The following is a 12,412-nucleotide window of genomic DNA, read 5'->3' as shown; positions in this document are numbered from 1 at the left end:
ACTTCCTTGGAATACATTGAGAGGTGATTGTCTCCAAGAAATTGGCCTCTATTTGAATCAATCAAAGTTTTGGCTCTAATGAGAGCATCATGAAGATCCATGGGTTACATAGCTGCCAATTGAGTATCCAAAGGAGGAACTAAGTCTCCATAAAACTTAGCTACTTGTTGAAAAATATACATTGGCAGAGCATATTTTTGGAGAGTTACAAATCGGGAGTAACATGCTTTTAGGCTAAACCCTAGGTAGCGAAGGTCCGCCTTAACCCCACCAAGATTGACCTAAAAGTGGGAATCTAATTTAAAATACTATAATCTAATACTAGCCATCTAACATTAGCTTCTGAGATGACTGCATTTCTATCATCCCTCAAGTTGAAGTAAACCATTACCACACTTGGTTCCAAGAGACTGAGAAATGAGGGTGAGTGATGTCAACCCCTCCACCCATACAATATAGTTTCAACTTTGGTCCCCCTAAAATTGCATTGGTTGGGTTCTAAGATGATACACTAGTATGGCCATTTCTAGAATACACCAACTTGAAGGGATGAATATTCAATAGGATGTATGTGCCCATCTCACTTGAACTCAAGGTGGGTCTCATTATGCCTAAGTTAAAGAGGAGGTTTGAATTGATAGTAGAAAGAAGGACAACCAAAATACATTGGCTTGGGCTCTTGATAGTCTTATATAGCCCTACCATGGCCAACACCATGTAAATATTTTGCACCAACACAACCTTAGGTGCTTGGCATAGACTATGAGATGGATTCATTATAGAAAGTGAGGTCAACCCCTTCAAGAAGAAGTAATTAACATATTATCGTTTTGCAAGGGACAACATGGGGATATTGTATCAACTTGTGAATGAGGTATAGTTTTTCCAAATGCACAACATATCAATTAAAATGAGACATACAAAGGAGCTTCTAGCTAAGTTGCAGTTTGCCAACAATTGAATAAGAGAGGGAGAAGGTGTAAGAGGAGGAGGAGGACAACCACCCAAGACTTATCTTGGTGGATGGCAATGGTGGCTCATAGTAGGAATTGCACAATTTTCTATTGGAGGGATAGTTGCCACCATCAAGATGGAACATGCCATTTGAAAAATTTCAAATCTAATGATAGAAGGTCACGACAAATTCAAATTTGATAATTTTGTCAAGTTTAAGTTGGAAAAGATAGCTTTCATTTTTGTTTTGGTCTATCTAACAAATCAAGAATCTATATGTGAATTTTAGAGAAGGTTGGGAGTATGCAAAGCTCAATTTCAAAACCGAGCCTCATGAGAGAAGTTTAACTTAGCTTCAATGTGAAGGGAGCATTGAGGATCAGGAATTCCAGATATAAATGGATTGTAAGGCTTAGCCTACAGTTGATGATTTTATTTGAATCCCTAAGACTAAGATTGATGAACATGTAAATTTTAGATGTCTCAAGGTAGAATACATTTGAAAGTGCATCTACTTCTTTTTAGTGTTGTCATACTTTCTATTTTTATGTTATCAAGGGATATGAAAAAAACCTCAAGATTGTCATCAAGTAATCACTAAACTAGACTCTTTCTTTTCATCATGACTTAGTAGAAACTCTCTACCACAATGAAAAAAGCTCAAGGAAATCTGTCATAAATCCATATGCAATGAAATGGTCCAATGAACATGAAATACTTAAACAATGAGCTCAATGCCTACTTGTAGGAAATTTTTATGATACCATTGTATTCGATGTATTCAAATATAGCAAATGACTCAACATGTATCTTCATAAGAGCAATAAGCCACACATGTAGTCTACCTTCTAATTCTTAGGGACCTCATATGCCTAAATTCTCCCTAGAAAATCCATCCTAAGGCATCATTATATGTTGTTGATATTTGCTGAGAAAGTTTGAAGTTGCCTACAACATTTTAACAATGACTCAAAAGAATAATTTTATCAAAATTATTGAGATAAAGGCAGTGCCCGTGCCCGCCCTAAGGGCTGGGCTTGTACATGACTTATATACCTATCTGAAAACTTTATTGGGTACTCTTGAGTACCACAAAACTATTGTGTCATTGTCTCTCTCTCTCACCTGCATCTACAGCTTCATTCATTTGATCTCTACATTCAAAAAGTGGTATCAGAGTGCAAGACTTGGAGCTAGAGCTTGGCATTGTGGAAATGGAGCTTGGAAATAGAGTTAGTAAGCCTTTTTTTTTTAAATTTTCACAGGTTGCAAGACAACCATAGCTCAGGTGTGTTGAAGCTTCTCCACCTCTATTTTGTCTGCAACTCATAAAGGCTTGTGTGTGGGCATTGTGTAAGCCCTCTTTGGCTTTGTTTGTGCCCCTCCTTGGGCTCCATTGACTCCACATAGTGCTACTTCCCTGCCTGAATAGTCCATGTTGTTTGCACCTATAGACAGCATGCCCTCTCTTGGCACTTTTCAACATATCCCTCATCATAGGCAATTAAGGAGTGTACACTTAAGCTCATGGATGCTTGGTATTGAGTCCTGGCTGGAAGTCTTAGGGATTATGTGGCATTGTCTTGAGGTCATTTGGAGCTAATCTTGGCAATCATTTTGCTCAATTTGTAGACTTGCTTGTGGCTGGAATACACAGTCCACACCCTGCAATTTACAGGTAGCTCTCTGTCCTTTAATGACATTGGTCCTTGGACATGCATGTTGATGTGCATACATGCTCAAGTGATGTCAAGACACCGATGGGGTCAAGCTACGCAACTAAGGCCAAAACCAAGTGTAGGGTAGTCATCTTGACCACAAGAGAAAAGGTTTCATCAAAGTCAACTCCATGGTCCTGCTTAAAACCCTTAGCAACAAGTCTTGCCTTATAAGTCGACTTGGGGTGTCCAGGGGTACTTTTCAGCTTGTACACCCACTTGCATGGCAGAGCCTTCTTGCTAGCAGGCAAGGAAACCAAATCCCAAGTCATATTCTTATGCAGGGAGTCCATCTCAGACTGCATAGCCCTCTCCCAGGAGTGATTGTCACCCCTGTGCATAGCCTCATCATAGGTGAGAGGCTCTCCTACATCTGTAACCAAGACATAATGTATCAAGGGCAACTCAAATTGATCAGGAGGACATCTAGCTGTAGAAGACTGTCTCACTGCAGGCTTTGCTGCATGTCTAGCATCCTGTCCAACACCTTGGCCATGTGTACCAATTGCTACTACAGGCTATCCAACTGGCTGTGTAGGCTATACTGGAGCACGTGGCTCCTCATAGAATATAACCTTGTGTATCTTGACCACCTTCTCAGGCTACCTATGCATATTGTTTTCATGAAAGATAACATCATGGCTGAGGATGACTTTCTGCAGTTGCAGATCCCAGAGGCACTAACCCATCTCGCTTGCATCTCCATAGCCAAGGAAAATACATTTGACACTCTTAGGATCCAGCTTACTACGCTTGTCCTTGGGCGGCAAAATGCCTCACATCCAAAGACATGTAGATCCGCATAAGATGGAGGTTTCCCAGTCCATACCTCCTCTCTGCAACATGGAAATCCAAACCCCTGGAAGGTGATCTATTGATGACATGCACAATTGTACTGACTGCCTTAGCCCGAAAGCTCTATGGTAGGCATGCATGGCTAAGCATACTACATACACACTCCTGGATGGTTTTATTCATTCGCTCAACCAAACCATTTTGAGGTGGGGTATAGGGGGCGGTCAACTAATGCTTAATACCCCTCTCGTCACATAGATGCTCAAAGGCACGTGACACATATTCTCTCCCATTGTCAGTCCTAAGGCATTTTAGCCTGGTTCTCAACCAATGCAAGCCATCTTTGAAACACAGCCAAGACATCTGACTTAAGCTTAATGGGATAAGCCCATACTTTATGCGAAAAATCGTCAATGAACATCACAAAATACTTTGCACCACCTATAGACTGACAGGGCATGGGCCCACAGACATCCGAATGTACTAATGCCACGGTCTCACTCATGCGTGTCCTACCAGACTTCTTATGCGTATTCCAAGTTTGTTTGCCATAAAGACAATGCTCACATAAATTAAAACATGCATAGTCAAGGGGCGATAAGTACTACAAACTAGAAAGCATTTTCATTCCCTTCAAGGACATATGGCCCAAACGGACATGCTAAAGAGATACATGTGGGATGGAACTAACTGACAAAACATGGTCAATAGAGGACCCATCAACTACAAGAGGATAGAGGCTACTAGCCTTGGAACCTCTAGCAAGCACAAGTCTGCCCCACGGGTGATCTTTCAAGCAGAATCCCCAAATGAATCATGAAACCCATCATCATCAAGTTGCCTTGCAGACATAAGACTGCATGTAAGCATAGGTACATGACGTACATCCTGTAACAGAAAAGTACTGCTAGAACTGCAGTTGTACATCCCCAATGCCAACAATAGCAAGTGACATGTCATCACCCAAGCGAACTGAACTAGAGACAGTGTGGTAGGAATGAAACTACTCATGGCATGGTGTAACATGAAATGAAGCACTAGAATCCAAAAGCCAGCACTGTGCATACATAGAGTGAACCTCGATCAACGACGTAGCATCACAAGAACTAGATGTAAGTATGTACTCCCCATCAGATTAATCAGTCTGCATGACATTTATCTCCTCAATTTTCACACTGGATTTCGCATGCATAATACTGTGATCAGAGGACTTTTCCTATACTTTGTCTTTCCTCTTCTCTTTGTGCTTCTCATTGCGCAACTCATGATAGTGTGGGCATATATGACCCTTCTTGTTGCAATGATGACATGTCACATTAGCATTTCTCCCACGAGACTTGCTGTGCGACTTACCACGCGACTTAGACCTAGACTTCTACGAGTCTCTGCCACGTCCATACCCACGGGCATTCTTTCCATTATCATCACTGCCTCTAATAGTCAAAGCATGCGACAACGAGAGGCATCCAAGATCTTATGGTTGATCTCTTTCTGCAGAAGAGCACTCTCTACATCATGCAAGTTCAAAATAGTAGCAAGAGCACATAAGGCAATGTGGAATACATCCCATGACTCACTCAGAGTCCCAAGAAAAAACATGGGTAAGATAGTCCAAAATGGGTAAGACAGCTCAAAACTCCTTGTTGTTTTCTATTGTAAACAACCAAAATACCACCAAAATCAAGGCATAATGACCACGAACTGATAGCTAATGATGCTGCCCACTAAGTACCATCAAAAGTACATAAAATTAGGATGATTCGGCATGAAATTCCACATCAATCCATGCATAATTGCTTGCTGTAATAAATTACAGCCAGGTACAACAAGAGTAAACTATAGGCAAATGAATGCACCAAGTCAATCCCACTGACTGTCAAAGCATAACTAGCATCAAGCGAGCATAAATCAGCATGTTTAGCATCCAACTCCAAACAATGTAATGGGCATGTAGTAGTGGCATAGGCCAAGCATGTCAAGACTGGTTAGACATAAGCAAAGTACATGCCATAAGTACATCATAGATGAAGATCCAAATGCTATGCGAAGCGAGCTCAAGCTCAACCAATGATTCAAGAGCAAATCCAAGCTCTACGTCGATCCCCGAGAGTCACTACATCAATGTATACATCCAAGACATAGCCCGAATGCAATAGCCATATCCAAACATAAGCAAAAGAGCTTCAGCCCTAAATATTCCACCAGCAAATAAACGTCCAAAAATGAGCAAACAGCGGCTCAATCCAGACTCAAAACCATAGACATACTTTCCCATATATATAGGCACCAACAACCATGGGCATTAAATGACTATGTAGCATGAGCATAAAGTGTAATGACAGAGCACTGCCCTATTTTGGGATACCTGTGGACTATGTAAAACAGTCAATGACTAAGTAAATTCAGCCCCAAAAGCATCTCACATCATAGGCATACATTCCCCTAGCATTCAGGGCGCATTCGGGACCAACCAAGCAACCAATGTCAATGCCAACCAAGCATAAACATAAAGTGTTGATGTAACACTATTTGTGGTTACTTGTGGACTATGGAAAATAATCCTGGACTAAGGTAAATCAGTCCACAAATCAATGCCAATGATAACCACCAATGTCGAGCATCAAGGGGGAGTTCCCAAGTGCCAAACGAAGTGTTTTCAAGCTGCCAATGAGTGCCAAGGGAGGGCTGAAGTAAAAAACAAACTTTTTTGCATGTCTTCAACCTGGCCCAAACTGATCTAGGACCTATGGAAGGGCTGGCCAAGGTCAAGGCAAGGTTGGGGGAGTAGTCAAGGACCCCCAAGAGCTCCCTCTCTTGAATGGAAAAGTCACCGGTAGAGAGTAGGCATCACAAGAAGCAAGAGGACATGGCCGCCTTGCTTCAGTAAACCTATGGACCGAAGTAAAATAACAAAAGAGAGCTCCAATACCTCTGAAGGAATTCCTTGAGGGTGCCCAAATGGGCCAAGTAGGTGCCTCGGAAGTTGAGGGAGCTCGAAGGAGTTAGATATGGCTACCGGGAAGGAGACCCAATGAGTGTAGGTAATCAATAGGAAGCTGAAGGAGTCACGAACCAAGTTGGAATGCTCGAGCAACCATGCTTTGATACTAGTTGAAAGGTGAGAAGGATCGAAGCTTGCTTGGAAGAGCTATGGCGGGAGAGTAAGAGCAAGAAAGAGAGAGAGACTAAATGGGAACTCCAACAGTCACAATGTGTGTTTGAGCCTTCATTTATTCAAACTGTCACTAAAAGAATAAAGAATAAAGTGACAGTGACGGGCGCCCGCTACCTGTAGTGTGCAGTGGAGGGTACTATCAATGTAGTGATACACAGGCGGCTAGGCAGAGGCGCATTTACCCCCAACATTTAGGGATCAGTTCTCCTTTCATCTCTTCATGTGGCTTCCCTAGGTCATGGTGAGTGATATTGCTGGACTATGATGATTCCTTTTGTTTTGAATAATTAAGACTTTACTTGTCTCTTCTTCATTAAGCATATTAACTATGGATGTCGGCAATTGTTCTTGCTTAATTGCCGACTCTGGAGCTTTATCTTGTCTAATTGTGGATGACTTGTCCTTGGGAATCTCAATCAGCTTTGCCTCCCCTAACTATTCCTTTTCAAGTTTTGTTCTACATGTCGATTCTTTTTCTTCCATTGAGGAGGCACTTGTGTGTGGTGTGATAGAGGTGGTCTTGTAGGGGATTTGGATAGCCATAACCAATGATTTCCTACATAGTACCCTTTAGCAAGCAAGAGGGATTGTGGAACCCATTAGATACTAGCTCTCTACAAATATCTTTGCATATGGGGTTTTGTTCTTTTGTGTAGTTTTCGATGAGTTTGGTAAGTCCATCTTGCATCCTTGGCATTGCTCCTAGGATTTTTCATTTGAAGGATACAGACTTTCTTTCTTCCTTGGGCACTTGAAACAACTCCTCAAGTATTTCCTTACTTCTCTCAGTAGTAGGTGATATCTCTTTTGAGTCAAGGACTTGCTCCTTGCCTTTCCCCTTGAGAATCAACAAGATTACCCTAACTAAAAGTTGTAGTTATTGTCATATTCGAGAGTGTCAAGCATACTTGACTTTACATTTTTTTGCTTGCTTAAAAGCTCTATCAATAAGTGCTTTCCCACATCCTCACGGTTTGGGAGTATATGGAATAATATGGGCAGGCTTTCAATCTTGATAGTTGTGAGGATTCTACATTTTCCCAAGAGAGAATATGGTTTTCCACCATAGGGCTTGAAGACCATGTTGGTTGGTGTAAGCTCCATTGGTTGGAATTCCAATCCATGCTTCATAGGTCAAAATATTGAAATTCACTCCCTCATCTATAAAAGCATAAAAAACATACTCTCTTTTTGCAGTAAGTTTGACCCTAAGATAAGCAAGAAATATTATATCATCATCTTTTGGGTCTAGACCTATAAACCCTTTCGAATGTAGATATTTGAAGTTCTGACTACACTATCGGACACAATTCTTGTATTAAAGTCATGGCTCATTAGTGCAATGCTACTTATAGCACATTCAAGGTCATAGTTATTGAGTTGGTTCATCTTCATGTTTGTCTTTCGATGGTATTGCATTATATTTAGACTAAGTGTAATTGGAATGTAGTGTGTAGGTGTTTCATCTTCATGTTTGTCTTTCGATGGTATTGCATTCTATTTACACTAAGTGTAATTGGAATGTAGTGTGTAGGTGTTTCTACGTGGCCTAATTGCCCTTGATGGCTAGCATCACATGTTAAAGCTCAATGGTTTCCATTTTTTCCTTGTTCAAGTGTGGGATTTCTTCTAAAATCCTTGTTGGCTCAATTTTCAAGTGAATCCTCGTGTGGTTGATTGCCAAAGCAAGGCCTATCATGGCTATATTGTCAAGGAGGGGGAACTCAAAACCCTTACGGATGAATCATAATGATTGATCCCTCAATGGGTTGTGTGGTCAAGGTGAAGTCTCTAGTAACGCAAGATCAAGGATGGAGAGGGAGGGAGTGAAATGCTATTGATTTTTACAAATGCCCAACTTCTCAAACCCCTTGCTTCTAACTTGCAAAAAGGCCCTTTACATGTCCCATAAGGTATTAAGGACCAAAAAACTTTTTTAAGAAGTTAAATGTGTCTCACTTTCTAAGGTTTGTTCCTAAGTCTACGCTTACACATTAACCTACTTCAAAATCCAAATGATCAAATCCCACTCTCATCTAATCTCTCCTCCTCCATCCATCCTACTCTATCTCACACTTGGTTTGAGCCATGTTTCTAATCCATTTCGGAGTACATGCTCCTATTCCATTTTGCAATAGTGCTTCTATTTTGATGCATAATAAAGAGAGTGTTTGCCTTCATGGATGATTCCATCGTGTCCCAAAAATGAAACCAAAATGTTAAAGCTTTTGTAAGCTCACAACCGTTGGACTTGATGGAATGCTTATTGTTTCAAGCGCTTTTTTTGATTTGGCAACGACTACCTCTCTCATAGCCTATACATCCTCCACACTCATAAATCTATCCATTCTTCTCCCAACACATGAAAGTAAGAACAAATAAATCAACAAGGGTGTAGTGAACTCACTACCTACTAACCTTCTCCTCAATGCCGCAAAGTGAAGGCTTGATTTGGGCTGCACAATCCATGCAATGGTACTTAATATGTCTTCTTTACTCCATTACTCTTGATCCAATTTGCAAGCACTTGATCCATGAGAGGAAATGCAAAGAAGAAGAAAGACAACTTGGCCTCCCATCTAGTCTACCTCTCACCCAATAAGCAAAAGAAGAGAAGAGCACATGCAAGGAATAAGCTTCACCTCTCAAGTCCTTCACTCTCAAGATGGAGCACAAGTAGATGGAATAGAAACAAATAGAAGAAGCATGATCTCAAGTTTGCACACCACAAGAATGAGCTTATCCATTCACTTTTCAATTTTTATAAATCGGATTTAGATTTTGGGCTTCCACTCAAGTTGGGTGCATGTCTCTCCTATTTGGCTCTTGACCAGTGTTTCCCGATTTATACATTATATCAATCATCATCATGAAAGTGAATGAGAGCTAGTATACACACCCTTGCTGAGTTGTGGATCTTTCTTCTTAACAAAATATATTATAACTTGCACGGGTTCTATGCTTAGCTTTCAAAATAACACTACAATTAATTTATGATTGTAGATATTGAAAAAAAAGTATTATATACCTAGTGTGTTTCGCTTGTTTTGCATTTCTCTTTATTATTGCCACCTTTGTCCATTGCTGGTTTACTTTGCTACTCTGCCATCTTTCCGTTTTATGGTTAACAACCTACATCATGATCTCCTATTTTGTGCCTTCTCCTAGTTAGAAGCACTATTGCTAACACCACATTTAAAACCACCATTACATGCATCTTCTCTAGGTGCTTGCCATTGCTCAACAATTCGCATGCAAACTAGTGGATTTCATTTTGCCTTTGATGCATTTTCTCACATACAAAAATTTAGAAATTTTTTCGCAATAACTCCCACATTCTGAATTACAACAACATTGTGAGCTTCTACTTAAGAGTGATTGCATATCTAGCTAGGTGTAGCTGAGGGCAAAGAGGTTGCTAGCTTGATGTTGGACACTAGAAAATCAAGGGAAAAGAGCATCGGAAAAGGGCACTGCAACTGGATGTCAAACTTGGTACTTGAGATAATATTCAATGATAAGGATCATATGGCTCTCTACTTACAACGATGAGTTCAATGAAGCCAATAGGAAGGATTTTCTTGTTATAATAAGATAATTTTTTCATTAGCGATGATAGAAGGGAAATTTGATAAGACAAGAGTGGTATTAGACATTGTATAATCATCCAATTGCCCTCAATATTGACAATGGCTCTTCATCTTTGATGGGTTGTTACACAAGACTAAGAATGAACCAATTTAGAAATATTTTTTACCCAATATTTACATTTACAAACAAACCTCTCATTTGAGAGGGAGAGAGAGAGATAGATTCATTTCTACAAAATGCAAATGTGGCCTACGAGACGAAACCAAAGTACATCAATGCCCAATGTCATCTCATCGTGAAAGTGAAAGAAAAATTTATCCTAAGTTTAATATCTAAAAACTTAAGATCTCAATGTTAGAAAACCATATATATATATATATATATATATATTCATATAAGTGCAATAACATGACAATCCTGCTCAAGGCCCAAAGAAATACATCCGTTGATCTCCTTATAAGAAGATAACCAAGCTCTATGCGGAGTAACATGACAAGATGCCATACTCTCTAAAAGCCAATCAAAGGTATAGGCCGTATCATTGAGGAAGTAATCTGCAGGGTAACACAATGCCAGGAGTCTAGGCTCAGCTGCATCATCGTGGGTAACTACATGCACTAAACCACTATCAACAGTGGTCTCACCTACTGTATCATTAACTCTACTCTCATGTCTAATGTGGCGCAATCTTTTTTTCTCTCTAATCCACTTGAAGCATTTACACTTCACATGCCGTGTCTTTCCACAATGAAAGCAAATAGAACTTGTAAAACCTGTAGAAGAGGACAACTGCTCTGTAATAGCATGAGTAGGGCTGTCCAATACATCCAAGGAGCTCAAAGAATCAAGGGAACTCTCATCAGAGAGAACATGCTCATCAAGAGGAGTGTCTGTATGACTAGAAGAGTTGGAAGTCATCATAGCATATTGCAAAGGGGACTCATCCAAACCAAAAGGGGAGAACACAACCGAGTAACCGGGAGCACCCCGTGACCAATAGGCATAACCCAACTATAGCATAAATAGCTTCAGCCCTAAAGTTTCCAGCAGCATATAACCTCTATAAACTGAGCAAATCAGTGCTCAATCCAAGCTCAAATCCATAGGCAAACCATAGGCATACATTCCCGTATGTATAGGCACCAACCGGGCATAATCGGGCATCAAATGCCAAGACATGTAAGCATAAAATTGAAGTAATAGGTGGCTGCCCTATTTTGGATAGATTTGGGACTGTTCAAAACAGTCAATGGCTGAGTTAAATCAGCTCCAAATGCATCTCACATTAGAGGCATAACATCCACAAGTGATCCTATATCAATAGACATCAGTAGAAGCATCACATAAGCCGTAGGCATACAAATACATGCTGTCTCAGACCTGAAATCTGTTGCAAAATATTATGTCATCAAAATTTGGCAAATCTGACATCACCATCATGTCCGGAGCGTGCCAAAACCCCAACTTAGACTCTTACCTTGCTTGAATCGGGTTCCGAATGCCTGAGATATGACAAAAAGAGTAAATTTTGAGTCATTTTTGCAAACAGGTGCAAATAAAATGTGAGCATGCTGCTGTACTTGAGCGGACAAATCAGGGTGGGTAGGGGATAAGCAAGAGCCCAATGAAGGCTTTCAATAGGCCTACACAAGCCTAGGACAAGTCTGAGCAAGAGGTGAAGAGAACAAGCTTCAATGATGGAAGCTATGGCTGCCTCTTCTTGAAACCCTGTTGTTCATGTCAAAGAATGGCTAAGAACTGAGTGAGAAGCAAGCTCTCATACCTCGTGTAGATGCCGGGGAAGGGCGGGAAGCACTCGTGAAGGACTTGCTCTGATATCGGTTGAAAGGGATGCAGGAGACGCAAGAGAGAAGAGCACACACAATGTAGGTGCTATCAACAATGTTATGACAGCCTTATTGCACTTTAATATATATATGAAAAAATAATATGGGTGGTCAATGTACATGGGTAGGCCCAAGGGACTTTTACCCCAACATATAAGATCTCTTCTTTATATCTTGATGTTAGCACGTGATCCCAGCTATGATATGGTATAGGGCTGTTGTACTAATGCGTTGAGGGGTGGTCTCATGTGTCTTGCAATGATGGCTCTAATCGAACTATGATATGGACTTCAGTCATCAATCAGGTGGTCAAGTCACCATGCTTGCTTGGA

The sequence above is a fragment of the Lygodium microphyllum genome, chromosome 23 (assembly GCF_053477565.2).
Source record: "Lygodium microphyllum isolate KBCC chromosome 23, Lygodium_microphyllum_v1.1.10, whole genome shotgun sequence".
Classification (NCBI taxonomy): Eukaryota; Viridiplantae; Streptophyta; class Polypodiopsida; order Schizaeales; family Lygodiaceae; genus Lygodium; species Lygodium microphyllum.
This window is presented reverse-complemented; position numbering follows the sequence as displayed.